Genomic DNA, 18,783 nt, shown 5'->3' with positions numbered 1-18,783 from the left:
CATAATTTTGGTCTTTGTCACTTAAAAAATTGGCTGTATAATTGATGTTTGACTAATCGCATATTTATATGTGAAGGATACAATGTGGTTAAGTTTTCACATGTGTATACTCATGAAACTACCAAAACAGTCAAGGAAATCAACATAGCCATTGCTTATAAAAGATTACTTAAGACCCCTTCTAACTCTTATCTCCTCTATTCTGTGCCCCTACCCTACTCCTGTCACCATTCTGCCCCAGATTACCTGCTCCAGCCCTCCCTGGCTCATCTCTTAACCCATTGCCTCTTAAAGCCTGTCTGCTAGACCTACTCCTATGTGGAAACATAGATTTGGAAATAAAATAAATTATCTGCTTTAATTAAAACAATAACAAAAACAACATTGTATGCAAGAAAAATATTATTTTGTCCTAAAAGTGTTTTTTTGGGAGCTTAGCCTAGCAGGAACTACTTTGGAATGTTCTACATTCAAATGGCTGTTTGTTTTTATTACATTTTCAGCGGCACATTTTTCACCCTCTGAGTAGGGCAGACAAAGGCTTTAATTAAGCAAACATCACATGGGAACTTTTGCCCCCAAAGACTTTATTGGCCCTAATAAGCAGAGGCAGCTGTAGACTCTATCAATGTTAGATGGTCTGTTTATTATGTCCACTTATTTGTATCGCATTCATGAGGAAGCATGTGGAAATTATCAACTTTAATTAAAACTAGCTGAAATGGTGGAAAAAATATCCCAAGCAGAAATGGGTCAGGTACAATAGGAAGATTTTTTTAAATACTGCATGCTGGGAATATTAACAAAGCTTCTTTGGGAAAACTAAAGGAGGATATCTGGCTGGCACCGCGGCTCACTAGGCTAATCTTCCACCTTACGGCGCTGGCACACCGGGTTCTAGTCCCGGTTGGGGTGCCGGATTCTGTCCCGGTTGCCCCTCTTCCAGGCCAGCTCTCTGCTGTGGCCAGGGAGTGCAGTGGAGGATGGCCCAAGTGCTTGGGCTCTGCACCCGCATGAAAGACCAGGATAAGTACCTGGCTCCTGCCATCAGATCAGCGCGGTGTGCCGGCCACAGCGCGCTGGCTGCGGCGGCCATTGGAGGGTGAACCAACGGCAAAGGAAGACCTTTCTCTCTGTCTCCCTCTCTCACTGTCCACTCTGCCTGTCCATAAAAAAAAAAAAAAAAAAAAAAAAAAAGGAGGATATCTGATGTTCCTACTGCAAGTAACTGCCTGAGAGAAGCTTAGACATTGAGAGGCCAGGCTGAATCATACTAATAGAGGAGCCAACAAGGTCAGAGCATTTCTCTACCCTGCCTGGATTCCCTAAGTGACTGCTTGGGCTCCACTAGGTTCCCTACTCAGTAGACTAGGAGGGGATACGTACATGTTGGCAAGTTCATTGAATTCATCTCTTAAGACAGCACATAAAATTAGGTATGGAAGCTCTTGGAAGACCATCTTAGAGATCAAATTCAATAATTAACAAATAGACTTAATTTATACTGTGATTATATACATAATTATAATACATAATTATATACATAATTTATACTAACAGTGAAACATTTGTATCTGAGGCTCAAAAATATTAAGGGATTTATAAACGTCATCAGGTTAGTACATGACAGAGCCAAGAGCTGAAATTCTGTTTGCTTCTGAGTGCCAGACATCTTTCTATGCCATACAGCTTCTCTATGTTAGTCAAAAGAATTTAATATTTTGGACCTGCACTGTGGCATAGTGGGCTAAACCTCTGCCCATGGCTCTGTCATCCATATGGGTGGCAGTTCTAGTCCCGGTTGCTCTTCTTCCAAACCATCTCTCTGCTATGGTCCAGGAAAGCAATGGAAGATGGCCCAAGTGCTTGGGCCCCTGCACCCACATGGGAGACCAGGAAGAAGCTCCTGGCTCCTGGCTTCAGATGGGCCCAGCTCTGGCCATTGCGGCTATTTAGGGAATGAACCAGTGGGTGGAAGAACTTTCTCTCCGTCTTTCCCTCTCTCTGTCTGTAATTCTGCTTCTCAAATAAATAAATAAAACTCTTTTAAAAAAAGAATTTTGGGAGACCAGGAAAAGCACCTGGCTCCTGGCTCCTGCCATCGGATCAGCGCGGTGCGCAGACCGCAGCGTGCCGGCCGCGGCGGCCATTGGAGGGTGAACCAACGGCAAAGGAAGACCTTTCTCTCTGTCTCTCTCTCTCACTGTCCACTCTGCCTGTCAAAAAAAAAATTTAAAAAAAAAGAATTTAATATTTTAGCTAACAGGTTGCTGACATCGACAACTGAAGATGAACAATTTGAATTTAAGCCTTTTCTCTTCTTAGCCTCTCCAAGGCTCAGTTTCTTCATTCACAGAATCAGGGTAATGAATCCTTCTTGAAAATGGGATTATAGGCCGGCGCCACGGCTCACTAGGCTAATCCTCCGCCTAGCGGCGCCGGCACACCGGGTTCTAGTCCCGGTCGGGGCGCCGGATTCTGTCCCGGTTGCCCCTCTTCCAGGCCAGCTCTCTGCTGTGGCCAGGGAGTGCAGTGGAGGATGGCCCAGGTGCTTGGGCCCTGCACCCCATGGGAGACCAGGAAAAGCACCTGGCTCCTGGCTCCTGCCATCGGATCAGCGCGGTGCGCCGGCCGCAGCGCGCCGGCCGCGGCGGCCATTGGAGGGTGAACCAACGGCAAAGGAAGACCTTTCTCTCTGTCTCTCTCTCTCACTGTCCACTCTGCCTGTCAAAAAAATAAAAAAAAAATAAAAAAAATTAAAAAAAAAAGAAAATGGGATTATACACGAGATAAACTCTGTGAAAAGGTCAGGAAAATCACTGGTAGATGCTATTTCACCTTCTGGTCTCATTTACACTCTGCCATGACCTATTTTACCTTTAAATTTTGAGCTGGGGCCTCTTGATATCTCTTTAGAGTAGTGGGCTTGTTGCATCAAGCCATATTGAAGAATAAGATAAAATAAAATTCCCATCCTTTCTGCTCTAAAGAATAGAAGGCTTCGTTATTTGTTCTATTTCCCCAGGAAACAATCATAACAGAGATGTCTCTGCAGTACAGAAATTGTGAAACTAGAAAGAAATCGAAATTAGTTCTTCATGGAGACTTGCAACAATTTAAAGTAGGCTTCTCAACATTTTCTAGTGCAGTCTCCTTAAAGGCAGAGAGAATGAACTGTATCCCTATGTGATCTGAATGTCCTATGGCAAATAGGGAATTTATTTAAAGGATATACTTTTGTCTTAAAAACAGTACAGTTCTGCAATATATGACAGTACATCCAAAAAGCTCATAGAAAATGGAAGCTATGCTTACAGTTTTTCAAAAATGTACATTTCTACTTTTTGAAGACCACTTGTATATGCTTTTTAAATCTAAAATCATAAAATTATTTGTTTACATCCTCTGCAACCTGTTAAGGCATGCAGCCACACCTTTGTTTGAGAAAATGAGCCTTTCTCATCCTGTGGCTCCTTGTGCCTACCTGGAGTACCCTAAGAAGTCCAGAGGAGGTGCCATATTCTAGCCTGAGGCATACAAGCTCAGAAAGAATTTCAACCAAGATAGAAATAAGCCAAATAATGACTTTTGTCTTTTAGGAATTATTTCTGAGGTGTTTGTCATGAAAATAAATTCCTTTCTGGCCCTAGACCTAACCTTCTGCTAGTAATCCCTGAGAGCTCAATTATTCTAGATGAAGATGACAGAGAGGCAAGAGAAAATAGGTTCTACTCCAATTACTCACTTTTCTGTAAATGTCACTGTTTGTATATTAGAACATTAAACATTAAATTCCTCAGTTAACTTACCATTTAAGTGGAAGTAAGAGTTAATGAAAACTAATGAGATGTCATAGTCTGAGATCTTCCAGTTTTATAGCTTATTCCATTATTAGGTTTACTTTTAAAAACTTTTTATTTATTTTCATTTTTCATTTGGAAAGCACAGAGATACAGAGAGATTTTCTATTTGCTGGTTCATTCCCCAAATGCTTGAATCAGCTGGGGCTGGGCCAGGCTGAAGCCAGGAGGCAGGAACTCAATCTCAGGTTTTCAGGTGGACAGCGGTCTTTGCACCATCATCTAGTGCATCCCAGGATGCTCTTGAGTGGAAAGTTGAATTGGAAACAGAGGAGCTGGGACTCAGCCAGGTCCTACTGATAGGGGCTGCGACACCCCAAGCTGCAGTTTCAGTGCTGCGCCCAACACCAGGTACATTGCTCAGCTCCTTCCTCTCAGGCCTGAGGCCCTCATTTTCCTAGTTGCCCCTGGTAAGTATTAACTCATTTATGGCTCTCAGCTGAGTCCAACCAGGAACTGCTTTCAAAGGCTGCTACCTGGGCTAAAGTTAGGCCTGACTTCCATGCCACAATCCAGGACACCCCAGCTGCACAGCTGCCAAGCAGACTGGCTCTTTGGCTACTGTATTGTAAGTCAACTTTTCTTGTTATTTAGTCCTACTTCCCTCACTGGTTTGCAGGTGTGGTCCTGCAAATAAATATTCCTCCCTCTCCCCACCCACAGAGTCTGCTTACTGGGGAACACAACCTTTGACAGTTTCTTACACCTCTATGTTCCGGACCTGAAATTCTCCCTGCATAGTGATTTCATTAGATAGCATTTATGAATTTAAATGTGAAAATAATCAAATCACTTCTGATTATTTTAGCCCTTGTTTATACTCCTGTGGAACTGTGGTCTTTCTATAGTTTACTTGTTGAATATTTTAATTTGTCATGTATTAAGCTTATGATTACAGAGTGAACTGAAATTATTTTTTGCCAAATTTAGAGAAAAAAAGGAAAGAAGGATGGGGATTGAGATTGAGGGAAGAAAGAAAATATGGTTATCTTCTTAGAATTGTACTTATGAAATCCATGTGAAAGTAAAATAACTACATGAATCTGAAACATCATTGGTATATGACAGGTAACTACACACAGCAAAGTGATCATTTCCAATTCAAATGGTTTCAGTGAAAGCATTTATAATGCTTCAGGCACTTTACATATTTGAGCTTACTGATTTTCATAACAACCTTATAATAGAATTATTATATCAGTTTAGGAAACGAAGAAAATAAAGACGTACTCACTTGCTGACCCTCCGAATTTTAAGCATGGCCTTGCAACCTGCTTTGGCTACAGAAATGGTAGCAGAAAAGCTGATGCTTTTGCTTTATTTCCTTCCATTGCCACAGGAAGCAGATAGACCAGATGGCAGCAGGAAAACCAGATCCCCATAATAGAAAAGCTGGACCTAGCCTCTTGTCTGTCTCCCTTAGCCCAGGTATCCTTGCCTGCCCTTTATCAAAAGGAATTCACCGGCTTAAGGGAGTGATCCAGCTGGCCTTATAAAGTTCTAATTACCAGACTCAAGGAATCATTTGCTTCTCCAATAGATAAGAACTTTGATGGTCAGTGCTGTCCTGAGGTGGTTGGGGAAATCAGGTCTGCACATAAGGTAACTGCCACTTTCATGTAACCCCCAGACAATTGGAACCCACCTGACCAAAGAGCACAGCATCACTGGAAGGTCATGAGTTCCACTGGCCAACCGAGAACTTGGACACAAGCTGACCATGAACCTTTCTTCCCCAATTTCAGTGTGTAAGAACCTTCACCCCACTCCCTGGGCAGCCTGGGAACTAAGGAATAGCTGCCCAGCTCCTTGGTCTGCGCTTTGCAATAAATATTTACTTTCTTCCACCTCCCGATGTCAGTGATTGTCTTTCTGCATACCAGGAGAGCAGACCCAGTTTGGGGGTTCTACAGAAATGCCTCCAATTATTTGGAGTATTGTTTAGCAACAGCAGTTTGCCATCTTTTCCTCTGAATGAAGACAACATGATCCAGAACTCCCATCATAACCAGAGATGGACATGAACATGGGTAAAAAGTAATCCTAGTTGTTTTAAGTCACCACTATCCAGGTATTTTTTTTATCACAACATAATCTAACCTGATTGATATGTAGATTTCAACTGAAGAACACATTATTTTTTAATCTAAGCTGTATTATTATAAAATATTAATGTAGATATAATTACATTTGAAAATCAGATTTAACATATACTTGTTTAATGACGTTGGGTTTTAATTTCTTTTTCTCAGTCTTCATTGATTCATCTGTAAAATAAGAATAACAATATTTTCATATAGCATTGATGTGATGGTTTGATAAAACAAGGCCTGTAAAGCTTTTAGCAAATTGCCTGATGCATTAACAGAACCAAATAAGTGTTTTTACCGAGTGTGGTCCTCTGACCCCTGTGTCTGAAAGTCATTGTTAAAAAAATGCAGATTCCTGAGGCCATAACAGACCTATTGAATGAAGTCTCAGGATGTGATCTACATTTTTAGCAAACCCTTTGACAATTCTTCATTGGAATGGGAAAATTATTGTAGTAAACAAATGTTAAATACTTCTATAAATATATAAATGATTTACACAGGCAAAAAGCTTTCAGTAAGGTTCTTGAAATGACCTTAGGACCATCAACAGAAGTCAAGGATTGTATAATGGATGCATCAAAGTGAATGCAACAGGGGATTTTGCAGAATGCAATGCACACTTCAAAAGCAGTAACATCTAAAGGAAAAATCTTTGTGAATTCTTTGTGCCTCTAAGTATCACATGAGCAATAGTCTGACGAAGTTAATCTTAGCTGATGGAGATCAGGAGGATTTGGAAGTTGGAGACTGTCTGAAATCAGATGCCTGTGACATCAGATGCCTATGACTATCAATGGCAATCCAGACAAGGGACACTTCTATTAGTCACTCCAATAAGTTAGCGAGTCTAACACCTAAAATTTCCAAGTGTAATTCTAGGCCAGAAATTTTATTTTATTTATTTTTTGCTTTTAGCATTAGAGATGCTTTTGACCCCTGCTGGTGTTTGAGGAAGAGTGAGTAACTTTGCAGTTGGGTATTATATTCCCAACCTCCTTCTTGCCAGCTAATTTTTCTCTATTTGTCTCATCCTACTTGTTTACTAGGTTTGTGAATTTACAAGGCAAAAAAGGGAAGTTGAAAATAACTAGTGTTGATGACTTTTGACTCCAGTTCCAATGAAGCAATCAAGCTTTCTTTTTCAAGAGAGAAAGGGAGAGAGAGAGAGAGAGCGCGAGCGAGCGCACGCGTTCTGGCTTTTAGTATTGTGGGCCAGAAGGGGAAAACTTATATTCAGTGAACCTGGAAAAAGGGCCAGGGGAATGATGGCTGTGGTCACAGAAGGTGGCTGAAGAAGCACAGGGTAGGAGTTTAGCTTTAAAGACCAGGCATCCCCAAAGAGCTGTCTTCCTGGGCGGGGAGCTAGACAAGCAGACTTCACCACAGCTTGGAGCAGCAGAGATAAGGAGACCATTACTCGTTCAACACATCACACATGACAAAGGGCAAGGGGAAAAGAAATATGCACATGATGATTTTACTTCTCTCCTCAAGATGTTGATGCCTGCTAAACACCATTTCAGAATTCTGTAGGTCTCACTACTGTCGCTCCCCCTCTTCGTGGAGGAACGACACAGGACCCTGCGCTGTTCTTTCGTCTGCTCGGCCCTCCCCGGGTTTGCTGCTGGTTCTTCCCGGGTTGGCTACTATCCCTTCCACCTCCGTGGAAGGGCAGTTCCCCCTGGCCACATTCCCCACTTCCGCAGGGGAGCGGCACACCGCCGGCCGGTTCTCTCGGGGGCTGCACGGGTTCCCTTAGATGTTCCCCATAGATGTTCCTGGTGCATGCCGTCTCTCTCCTCCTTTATAGTCCTCCTCCGCCAATCCCAACTCGGCTGCCCACACGCCGAGTACGCTGCTCTCCTCCAATCAGGAGCAAGTCCTACAGTTTATTAGTTGAACTGGAGGCAGCTGTGCGGAAGCTGTTTACTTCTCTCCCAGCGCCATATTGTGGGAGAGCAGATGCATAGAATAAGTCCTAATTCCAGTAACTCAGTCCAGTCCGGATTGCTCCCCACACACTACCTTCCTGTGCTACCAGTGTTCTGAATCATTGAAGGGAAGAGAGAAAAGAATGCATACCAGTGGTCCTCCAAATAGCTCATATTGGATTTCCCACACATTTTATTAGGTATCAGACTCTTCAAGGTATATTAAATAATATTGAGAAATTTAAAGAAATATGGTTTTCCTTGCATTTTGAGTGTTGGAAAGTTTGATCACTCTTCCCTAAGTTATATTTGGGTCACCTGGCAGACTCACATATTTAGGATTCTGCAAGATATTGGTGTAGAATATAAATGAAAAGCAAGTCTGTGAGACCCTGATCTAGGCTTGATCTGAGTAAATAGCTGCAAAACCATCATTTCTCCAATCGCATATTATGTAGAGAAGTAGGAATCAGACTCACCAGTTGCCTTCACTTTCTTCTGATATCCTTTCAGGAATTCAAATATGAAACCATAGAGCAATCTTCCACTGCTTTCACTACTCTGACTGCACCAGGTTATCATTTAGAATTATGTAATTATGAGCATTTTTAAAGCATAGACTCTTTTATTCTTTCATTAGCTGCCTCCCAATATCAGATGTTACTGCTCGCCCCATTGATCACTCCCATCCTGTCCTGGCACTTTTCTTTCTCGTGTATACCCACAGGGCTCTGCAGAAAGCCCCCATGATTCTCTTCTGAGGGCATTTTCTGAACCTCCAGACTCCAAAAGGCCAGAAGCGCCATGAGTTGGTGCAACAGGGAGCAGCCTCCTGTCAAAGAGAGGTAGGAAGTAGAGGATTACTGAACATCGTTCTTGCCCAGTGGCACAGGGAGACAAGTAACTCTGTGACATGTTCTACATTGTCTCCATGAGTTACCTGCTCCAATTGAACCCCAGCTGCCCTCAATATGAACTTGCCTAATACTGCAGTTTGCTGCCTTTCTTCCATTTCCTGTCTCCTGTTCCCATTCCCCATTGATGCTTCCTGGAGCATCTCTCAAATATGCTATTTGTACTTAAGTGTTTACCTTCCTCAGGGTAGAAAGTGGATGTTATAAATATCTATAAATCTTTTTGTTTTAACTTTTATTTAATAAATACAAATTTCCAAAGTACATCTTATGGATTACAGTGGCTCCCCCCGCCCCATAACTTCCCTCCCACCTTCAACCCTTCAGTCTCCGGCTCCCTCTCCCATTCCATTCACATCAAGATTCATTTTCAATTCTCTTTATATACAGAAGATCAATTTAGTATATATTAAGTAAAGATTTCAACACTTTGCACCCACACAGAAACACAAAGTGTAAAGTACTGTTTGAGTACTAGTTATAGCATTAATTCACATTGTACAACACATTAAGGACAGAGATCCTACATGAGGAGTAAGTGCACAGTGACTCCTGTTGTTGACTTAGCAAATTGGCACTCTTGTTTATGGCATCAGTAATCACCCTAGGCTGTTGTCATGAGTTGCCAAGGCTATGGAAGCCTTTTGAGTTCGCCAACTCCAATCTTATTTAAAATATCTAATATGTTATTAAAAGTGAAATTTTAAAAATTATTTAATGTAGCCATAAGGTGATACTGTATTATCCCATCAAGCAAGGCTACTCACCAGCCCCTAGTGCCTTCCCTCACTATGGGACATTTAGTGCCTTAATGAATTTTCTCCAACCTGAGGCCTTGCTGATCTGGTCAGTACAAAGAGAGCATGCTGATCCATCTCTTGGGCATAGTCATATAGGGCAAGTTCTTAGAACTGTGACATAAAACTCAAAAACAACAGTTTGTAGATGTAGTACAGGGAATAATGGCCAAGGGGACTGGAACACTTAATCTGCAAGCAACCTCTGCATACTGTGGTTAGAGGCTGATGTTTGTGGGATTCCAAGGAAGCAACAGAGCTTGTGTGAATCAGGACAAGGGGAGCCAGTGGTCCCCAAGTTCTAAAGGCATTAGTGTCAGACTCTCAGATCCTCACATGTCTGGCCTAAGGTGGTAGAACTCACGGAGATAAGAATCTAAAACTCTTTGGTACAAAATCCCTCCAACCTTTCCACATTGGCAGATCCCTCATGAATAGAACTTGTAATCATTGGCTAAATGTTAATATCCTCCAGAAAATGCTTAGACTTGGAATGCCCCACATAGTCTCCTCTCAGCTCCTTCCAAGTCTCTTTATTTCAATGTTAATAAATTCAATCAGATACAAACCATTTCTGCTGGACTGTAAATTATTCAGACTTGTGCAGTGATTTTTGAATATGTTAGCTCTAATTTTAATTTCCAAGGGGCAAGTTCATTTCCCCAGTATTTGGTTTGTGGAGGTCCACAGTCCCCACACACTAACACCACCTACTACTTCAGGCTGCATTTCATTTATCACACCTTTTGTTGAGATTCATTTTATTATCCTTATTTTACTCACAATAAAACAGAGGTTCAGTTAGTCCAAATTATTTGCCCGAGGATAGACTTGGAATTCAAACTTGTTTGTCTAAATCTGTAACTCCTGTTCTTACTACTTTGTTATGCTATCTGAAGTTTACAGTATTAGACTTCTGTTTTAGAGTTGTCTTAAGAAGGGCTTTCAGTGCTAGAATGAAATTTCACAACTCCTAAGGGTCCATCTAGCTCTAAAATGATGTGATAACATACTGCTCCTAGCTTTGCTAAACTTCAGAAATGAGACCTTTTTCTAAGTCATTCTTTTTTTTTTTTTTTTTTTTTTTTTTTTGACAGGCAGAGTGGACAGTGAGAGAGGGAGACAGAGAGAAAAGTCTTCCTTTGCCGTTGGTTCACCCTCCAATGGCCGCCGCGGCCGGCGCGCTGCGGCCGGCGCACCGCGCTGATCCGATGGCAGGAGCCAGGTGCTTTTCCTGGTCTCCCATGGGGTGCAGGGCCCAAGCACTTGGGCCATCCTCCACTGCACTCCCTGGCCACAGCAGAGAGCTGGCCTGGAAGAGGGGCAACCGGGACAGAATCCGGTTCCCTGACCGGGACTAGAACCCGGTGTGCCGGCGCCGCTAGGTGGAGGATTAGCCTAGTGAGCCGCGGCGCCGGCTTCTAAGTCATTCTAACAAAAATTATTGTCCTTGATTAATCAGAGACAAACAAACTATGTTCGAGTTATCTTCCTAATTGTCTGTTTTTTACTTCGCCGACTTTAGAATCGTAACTCACCATGTTTCCCTACTAATGCACTTTGCATCAGATATTGATGTTCCACAAAGGATGAGAGTAACTTTCTAACGATTGTAGATTTAATTACCTGCACTGACCCTGCCCAAAAGCAACCACAAACAATGCTAAAATTAACTGAGTTTGGCTATAAATGGGAAACAGCTGGGTCATTTTTATTATACAAGAACAAAGGTACACTCACTGTGCTGATGGTTAATTTATTAACCATTGGGGACTTTGTTCAATGCTTTGCAACTTCCTTTTTCTTCTTCTTCTTTTATTCTTTTACACTTCCTCATTTAAAATGTTTATTTTTCCATTGTGAAATTAAATAGATGAACATAAAAGGAAGTTTTAGGAAATACAGAAAAACAGTATAAAATACATTTCTACTAATTAAAAATGACTAATGTTAACCTTGTAATGTATCTTTCCATTGCTTTTAAAGATTTATTTATTTATTTGAAACAGTTACAGAGAGAGAGGGAGAGGCAGAAAAAGAGAGATCTTCCATACACTGGTTCACTCCCCAGAAGACTGCAACAGCTAAGGCTAGACCAGGCTGAATGCAGGAGCCAGGAACTTCTTCTGGACCTCTCACATGTGTGCAGCAGGGGGCCCAAGCACTTGGGTCAACTTCTGCTGCTTTTCCTAGGCCATTAGCAGAGACCTAGATTGGAAGTGGAGCAGCCAGGACAGAAACTGGTGCGCATATGGAATGCCAGTGTTGCAGAGAGTGGTTTTACGTACTATGCCACCATATTGGCCCCTGGTTTTTGTGTCTATACATTTACAACATCAACTATTTTTTGTTTGTTCTAAAAAGCATCAGCATAGATGCCATTTGAGGATTCCATCTATTCTGCAATCTTTTTTGCCATAAAGGATGAGCATAGAATAAGCTAGGAGGAGAGAGTCAAGTAAAGAAAGATAAGCATCCACAAAAAAGCTCTAAGGGATGTTCACACGGGAGACTAGGGAGAAAATGAGCAGGTCAGCAGTCAGGAGGTGAGCAGAGCCAGATAAATGTGGGCCCTGAGTGCCAAGCTAAGGGATGTAAATTACCATCAGAAGGCCATAGGAAGTAGTTAAACTGGGGAAGCACCTTGATCAGAATTCTAGCACAGGGTCCAGCATGCAGTGAGAGCTCAGTAATGTTAATGAGACTAATAAATGGAAAAAGAAATGGTACCTGTGTAGAAGTTAGAAAGTCGCAAAATAAGTTATGGGCTGGTAGGTCAGTTAAGAAACACTGGGTTCCCAAATTACCAAAGTTTTGTAGTAAGTTACTAGAAATACAGATAGCAAAGGCAGAGTGGCTTAAATGAAACTTAAAAAAGATTCTTCTCTCTTACCAAATCTCCTCCTTTTCAGGTGGGTAGGATGCTTTTACTGTTGCCCCATGCCACTTTGTATAAGCCTCTATTATCCTACTCCTCAGATGGAATAGAACATTTCATTTAATTAATTATTAGATGAATTAATATCCAAATGAACGCAGCAAGTTTGTGACTTTAGGTGCACATAGATATAAGATAAATCTGTATCCTGCATGAATTCAGTTTATTAAATTCCAATAGATACCAAGTTTCTGCAAGTTGCATGTTTGATCTAATACTAATATACAAGAGAAATTTGAAATATCAAGGCAGCGAAAATTTACTCTTTGTGCAATATAAATTTTAAAACTTTAAATATTTCAAGGCACAGGCTTGTTTTACTTCTTGTGTCTGTTTTAAATTCAGTTACTTAGAAAATTATGATCAAGACTTAAGGATACACACATTTGCAGGAAGAAGCTTGCAATGCAACATTTTCTAAGTCCAGCCATCTTTCCTTCCTTCCCCGGATTCCAAAGGAATAGCACATCAAAGAAGTACTTGCATTTGTTAAGTCTTTTCTAGAGAAATGCCTACTCAGGTCTTTTGCCCATTTTTAAATCGGGTTATTTGTTTTCTTACTACTGAGTTGTTTGTATTCCTTAAACATTTGGGATATTACCCCTTATCAGATATACAGTTTGCAAATATCCTCTCCTAATTCCTTAGGTTGTCTCTTCTTAGTTGTACTATTAATGATAGCTAAAATATGAAATCAACCTAAATACCTTAGATATGGAATCAAAATATGAATGTATAAAGAAAATTAGACATATAAACACAATGGAATATTATTCAGCTGTAAAAATGATATCCTATCAATCATTTTCAGCAAAAGAAATGAAACTGGAAGACATTAATATAAAGTGAATTAAATCAAGTGCAGAAAAACAAATACCAGATATTCTTTTTCACATGTGCAAGGTTTTTTTTTCAAAAGTGAATCTGAATGTAGAATATAATGGTTACTAGAGAATGGGAAAGGTGTGTGGGAGTAGAGAGATGTTAAATTTTTGATACTAAAATACAGTTATACAGACGAAACAAATTATGGTACTATGTAGACAGTACAGGGAACTATACAGTTCACAGTGACCTATCATATATTTTATGAATAGCTAGAAGGGAGGAGCCCAAATGCTCTGAACATGAGGTGGTGGGAAACGGAGGTGTTGATTGGTTTAAGCTGGTCAGTAACTATTGTGCACTCATAAATATATTGCAGTGCCATGATGTGACGAAAGCATGTGTACTTATTACATGTTAATAAAAAATTAAACAAAAGGACACAAATGTTTAAGAAAATGGAAAAAAATGAAGCATTCAAATGGCTGACAATATATATGAAATGCTCAGCATCACAAATTAGGAAAATGTAAATCAAAACAACATTGAAGTGGCAGCCTTGTAGTGCAGCAGGTTAAGTTGCCACCTGCGATACTGGCATCTCATATGAGTACTAGTTCGAGTCCCAGCTGATCCACTTCTGATGATCCAGCTCCCTGCTAACACACCTGGGAAAGCAGTAGAAGATGGTGTGAGCACATGGACCCCTGCCACTCACATTGGAGACTCAGATGGATTTCCAGGCTCTTGGCTTCTGGCTTCAATTTAGCCCAGCCCCATCTGTTGCACCCATTTTGGGAAGGAACCAACAGAAGGAAGATCTCTTTCTCTCTCTGTAACCATAACTTTCAAATAAATAAATAAATCTTTTAAAAATGACAACATTGAGATATCATCTCACTCCAGTTAAAATGGCTATTCTTAAAAAGATAAACAAACAAACAAATGCTGGTGACGATGTGGAGAAAGGGTAACTTGTATACTTTGGTGGGAATGTGAATTAGTATAATATTATGGAAAATAGTATAGAGTTTCCTCAAACAACCAAAATCAGAAGTATCATGGGATTCAGCAACCCCATTACTGGGTATATATCCAACAGAAATGAAATTCTGTACTCCCATGTTTATTGAAGTATCATTCACAACAGTCAAGAAATGGAAACAATGTAAGTGTCCATCAACTGATGAATGGATAAAGTAAATGTACATATACACCATGGAACACTATTCAGTCATGGAAAAGAACAAAATCCTGTCATTTGTGACAACATGGATGAACCTAGAGAACATTGTTAAGTAAAAGAAACCAGACACAGAAAGGCAAATACCACATGATCTCCTTCATTATAGAATCTGAAATAGTTGATCTTACAGAAGTGCAGAGAAGAGCGATGCTTACCGAGACGTATGTGGCAAGGGTAGAAGGGAATGGGAAGGTGGTGGTAGAAGCTATGTAATCACACTTAGTTAGGGGGAATGTATTTTTAAATGTCCAGAATAGATAAAGTAATAAAGTAAGATTAGTGATTCCAAAGCTGCAGGAAATGAAGGAGTGGTTGGATGGAGGGAGGTAGGGGACAGAAATGGAGAATGACTGCTAATGTTTATGGGGTTTTCTTCTGGGATGATGAAAATGTTCAAAATTTATTGTGACAATAGTTATACAACTCTGTGAACAAAGTATGTATATATGTACACACTTTTATAATGTTATAAATTATTTCATAATTTACTCTATCGAGTTCAATTTTATGAACTTTATTTGGCTTCCAGTTTTTCACCATTAAAAATAAACCTCTTGTGACAGCCTTGTGTTATGGTGGGTAAAGTTGCCACTTGTGACACTGACATCTAGTATGGGGACGGGTTCAAGACCCAGCTGCTCTCCTTCTGATTCAGCTCTCTGCTAATGGCCTGGTAAAGGCAGTGGAAGACAGCCCATGTGTCTGGGCCCCTGCCACCCAAGAGGGAGACCCAGATGAAACTGCTGGCTCGTGACTCTGGCCTGGCCCAGCACTGGCCATTGCAGCCTTTGGGGAGTGAATTAGCGAATAAAAGATCTCTGTGTCTCTCTGGAGCTCTGTCTCTGTAACTCTGACTTTCAAAATAAATAATAAATAAATCTTTAAAAATAAATTAATTCAAAAATAAAAATAAAAATAAACCTCTATATGTAAACATTGTCTTCCATAGCTTATGTTTTATCCTTAGCCTTGAGTCCAAGTTAGCTAAGAATGAGCTTAAGTGTGTAGTGTTATCAGCACAGGCTTTGCAGCCAAACAGACCAAATACAAAATCGCAGCTCTGACATTTACCTTTGACTCAATATATTTTTGTTTCTGTTCTTGACATTTTCTTCTGAAACAGTGGGATAATATTACCCAATTCACAGATGTGGTTTTGATAAATAATTAAGTATGTAAATCAATTCTTATAGAGAAGTTTAAATAATTCCTGGAAAAAGTAAGTGATTTGTAATTGTCTACATTTCATATGTACTAGATAGTCTCAAATGTTTTTAACAATTTCTTTTTTTTAAGCAAACATACCTGTTCTTTTTAAAGATTTATATATTTACTTATTTGAAAGACCAAGAGAGAGCATGTGCAAGAGAGAGCAAGAGTGAGTGAGAGAGAAAGAGAGGTATCTTCCATCTCTTGGTTCACTTCCTAAATGGTGTTAACAACCAGGGCTGGACGAAACCAATGCCAAGAGCCAGGAGCCAGGAGCCAGGAGCCAGGAGCCAGGACCCTGGAATTCCATCTGCTGTCCCACATGGGTGGCATGCTCCTAATTGGACCATCATCTAATCTTTCCCCAGGTACATTAGCTGGGGGTTGGATTGGAAGCAGAAAAGCTGGACTCAAACTGGCGCTCTGATGTGAGATGCTGGTATTGCAGGTGGAAGCTTAACCTTCTATGCCATAATTTCAAGCTCCTGACAATTTAGTATAACACTAACAAAGTATGAGAGTACCAAGCTGTGTTGGATATTATCCTTTATATAAATATTATAAGAAGTTTCATTACTTTTCTTTTTAAAGCACTGAATTTTTACAATTTTATAAATGAAGATACTAGAAGTCTAATTAACCCTTATATGAGGAGAACTTCTATTTAGAATGCCTACTACATATTAAACACAAATATATTTACTGACAGAAAGGCTTTCAGTCAGTAGACCAAATGTATTCATCTGTAGAGGTAAAGAAATAGTCTCACTTTAGTGTTCCTTTAAATGTAATTGTATTTGAGAGAAATTATATAGAATAAAATAGTAACCATTTTTTAAACAGGTATATACCAGACATTGAGTTAGACAGTTCACATGTATTACCCGCTAACTGCACAATCATCCATACATAGTTTATTGTTTCTGTTTTTTTCAGATCACTGTGTGTATTGTTTTTTTTGGGGGGGGGGGACAGAGGCATGGCAAAATGAGAGCACTGTGGGAAAAGGGATCTGATAAAAGTGAAGGGCAGAGACGTTACCAATGACAAGGTCATAACCATTTGGTCCTGTGATCATTTCATCTCAGATCCTCGTAACTCCTGGCTCTGACTGCACTCACATCAGGCACAGGTGATTGGACCATGCTACCCATAGAAGTGATGGACAGGAACCTTGCCCCTGACAACACAATTTGTCAGTAGAAAAACTACAGATAGCCCTTCCATTCTAGCCTGTCTAAACTTCTGCCTGTAGTTGAAGCAGACAGATTGATGTAAGACTCCATCTGATTATTGAGTGCACTTTTACAACCACATTCACCTTCCTCTAGATGAGAGGCACAGTTCCAGAATACAAGCTAATTAATGTTCTGCCAATACAGCTTTGTCTTACCGTAGAGGAGACTGATCAGGCATTTCATCTGTTTTCATTTAAGCTATACACCTTTTCCATTTATAACCCTGGAGGCAAAACAATTATTGTGGCAGACAAGAAGAATTCAGCCAATACGAACTCTGGATGCTGATTTCAGGTCTACTAATTCACTGTGTGATCCAGGCTGAGTCCTTCATTGGCTAGTCCTCAGATTTCTCCTCTGCAAAAATAAAAATGTTGGTTCTTTTATTACCTTGTTCTTTTCAGCATCAGCCTCATTAATATTAGGCCCAGGCAACCATAGATTTTATGGGTTCCACCTAGTGGCTGTGCTCTGTATTACAGCTCTGAATTCTACAAGATTTTCTTGGGTTGTCAGTGAGATGCAAGGGAGAGTTTTTGGGTTTTCCATCAAATAGTAATTAGTAATGAAAAGAGTGGGGCAGGGGAAGGAGAGACAGAGAAGTGATGAGAGGATAGAGGGCAAAACAAATAATTTTTTTAGCCTCATGCTTTGTAAAAGCCTCAAATTTAGATAAACTCAAACTTTGATGTTATATCAAATTGAAGTAACATATACAGCTATTAAGTCTGTGGCTGTGTTTTAAGCATTAACTAGTTAAACAAAAACTCTTTAAGCATACTTTCTTTTCTGAAAGAAGATTTATTTATTTATTTGAAAGGCAGAGTTACACGGAGAAAAGAGAGAAGAGATCTTCTGTCTGCTGGATCACTCCCCAAATGGCTGCGACAGCCAGAGCTGCACTGATCCGAAGTCAGGAGCCAGGAGCTTATGGGTCTCACATAGGTGCAGGGGCCCAAGCACTTGGACTATCTTCTATTGCTTTCCCAAGCACATCAGTAGAGAGCTGGATCAGAAGTGGAGCAGCTGGGACTCAAATAGGTGCCCATATGGGATGCCGGCACTTCAGGCAGCTGCTTTACCGGATTATGCCACAAAGCCAATCCCTATACTTTCATTTTTGTAGTTAAGTGCCAGCATTCTGTCGCTTAAACTAATTAGAAGCAATGGAAGATGCTTCTAAAAAGAGTGGAAGAACCATTCTTTTCTGAGAAATTCCATAAGCAAAGTTCTAGGTGCTGTGGCAGATTCTTGAAGGGACAGTTCTTAAGGAAGTTAAGAAAATAATACAAAACATTAGCCATATAAAAAAGATTATATTTTACTATGTTCGCCCTTTGTCCTTGGGGCTAGGATGATAACTGGAGACAGGGCTCCTATTGTCCTCAAGAGGTTGATAATTCAGTAGCAGAGGGAGATATTTGTAAAGATATTCATACTGCTGTATGCAAATATGAATTATATGAATTTTTTATGTAACTACAGTGGTAATAAAATACATATATTTGCTGGGAGAGTTAAGGAATAGAAGACACAGCATAGAAAAATAAAATAGAAGGAATTGTTTATAGAATGGGCTCTTACAGAATAGTTTTTCTAGTAGCATGAGGATGAGCTCTTCAAAGAAACTGAAAAGCATGTAAAGGCATAGGATAGAGATGGCTCAAACAGCACTGAAGTCAAAAGTGTTTAGAGACTGAGGAATGTAAATTTATATTTTTCTATTCTAGTT

The 18,783-nt window shown here is 40.2% G+C and overlaps 1 long non-coding RNA gene across 1 annotated transcript; it reads left to right on the top strand.

Moving 5' to 3' along the window:
* Positions 1 to 4,311: 4,311 nt before the first annotated feature.
* Positions 4,312 to 5,707, top strand: LOC149128473 (uncharacterized). The gene is made up of 2 exons (XR_016219085.1): positions 4,312 to 4,428; positions 5,491 to 5,707. It is a non-coding gene; the product is annotated as an uncharacterized LOC149128473 (long non-coding RNA).
* Positions 5,708 to 18,783: the final 13,076 nt, after the last annotated feature.

This window comes from Oryctolagus cuniculus, chromosome 1 (genome assembly GCF_051225735.1).
Source record: "Oryctolagus cuniculus isolate XC-2025 breed Fujian yellow rabbit chromosome 1, ASM5122573v1, whole genome shotgun sequence".
In the NCBI taxonomy this organism is placed as follows: domain Eukaryota; kingdom Metazoa; phylum Chordata; class Mammalia; order Lagomorpha; family Leporidae; genus Oryctolagus; species Oryctolagus cuniculus.
Note: the sequence above shows the minus strand (reverse complement) of the source record. Positions and strands in the feature narration are given on the sequence as shown.